The sequence below is a fragment of the Felis catus genome, chromosome A1 (genome assembly GCF_018350175.1).
Source record: "Felis catus isolate Fca126 chromosome A1, F.catus_Fca126_mat1.0, whole genome shotgun sequence".
Taxonomy (NCBI): domain Eukaryota; kingdom Metazoa; phylum Chordata; class Mammalia; order Carnivora; family Felidae; genus Felis; species Felis catus.
This window is the reverse complement of record NC_058368.1, coordinates 92,614,164-92,615,616: the sequence shown is the minus strand read 5'-3', so window position 1 is coordinate 92,615,616 and position 1,453 is coordinate 92,614,164. Positions and strand designations below refer to the sequence as shown.

At 45.9% G+C, this 1,453-nt stretch overlaps 1 pseudogene; it reads left to right on the top strand.

Moving 5' to 3' along the window:
- The first annotated feature begins 247 nt into the window (after positions 1–247).
- On the top strand, positions 248–1,000 carry LOC105260662 (annotated as a pseudogene).
- Positions 1,001–1,453: the final 453 nt, after the last annotated feature.

Here is a 1,453-nt window from a genome sequence, read left to right as displayed (position 1 = left end):
GTAAAAATACAAAACGCTCAGTTAAATTTGAGTTTGAGATAAGTAACAAATAATATTTATTATGTGTGATAGCTTGTGCTAGGTCTACAATTACTTGTTGGTACCTCAAATTCAAATTTAACTGGGCTTCCTGTATTTTTCCCAGCAAACTAGTGTGCCTATGTACGTCTCTATGTATTATCTTCTTATCTACTGTTCTTAACACAAGGACAGATAACATTTGCACATCTGATATCCTTAGAATTATATGTTCTATGTGGCCATCAGGTGGAGGCCCACTCTATATCATAAACTTCTGGTACCCAGTGGCTTTCTGGTTGCCCTCAGCTTCTAGCTGCCAGCAGAAATTGGGAATCATGCCCCATTCAAGATAACCCTTTTGCTGGGCTACAATGTCTTCCTGCTCTTGATGAATGACTTACTTCCCACCAATGGTACCTCCCTCATCAGTGTCTACTTTGCCCTATGTCTATCCCTGATGGTGATCAGCCTGCTGGAGACCACCTTTATCACCTACCTGCTGCACCTGGCCACCACCCAGCCCCCACCCATGCCTCGGTGGCTCCATTCCCTGCCCTTTTACTGCACCTGCCCAACAAAGTGCTGCCCCACTGCACCCCAGAAGAGAAATAAAGCCTTGGGCACCCCACCTCCCCCCCCCCCCACCCACCGCTTGGTGTGAAGGAGCCTGTGGAGTTAGTGGGGAAGATGCAAAGTCCCAGATAGGCAGTTAAATGGGTGTCCTGGGTCATCAAGGGCCCAGCAGAAAGATGAGATTCAGAAACCACACTTGGTCAGTCTGTGGGTGTAGTTCAGCCACATGATGGACACCTTGCTCTTCCGCCTCTACCTGCTTTTCATGGCCACCTCCGTGGTCACAGACATCATCCTCTGGAACACCTACCTAGGCATGATGTCTATTTGCTCCTGCAGACCCCAACCCAGAGCTGCTTGTGGCTTCCAGAGACCAGCTAGGTCTTTGCCCCTTGTTGAGTATTGACTGTCATAGCCCAAAGATAACCAGTTCCCTCTTGCATTCCATGCACCTCAATGCAGCCCAACCTCAATGCAGTCTCAACCCAACTCTAGACACTTTCCTCTTGTATCTGCATTCTGTTGGCTTCCTGAACTCCCCTCATGTAGTTCTACAGCCCCTTTATGTCTTCTGCATAGCAGTCCCACCTCCTCTGCTTCCTTACTTGTCCCAATAAATCACTCTGCCAGAAAAAAAAAATTACAGAATTTAGAGCAGGAAAGCACTTAGACACAATGTAGTTTAATGATTTTATTCCACAGTTAAGGAAACTGAGACTCAAATAGATTAAATGATTTGACCAGATCCCATACCTACTTACTATCCTATTCGGAGAAAGAACTGGGATATAGTTGTCCTGGCTCCCAGTTCTTTCTCTTTCTAGAATATATTTTCTCTCTTAAATCTGAAGTTCCAGTT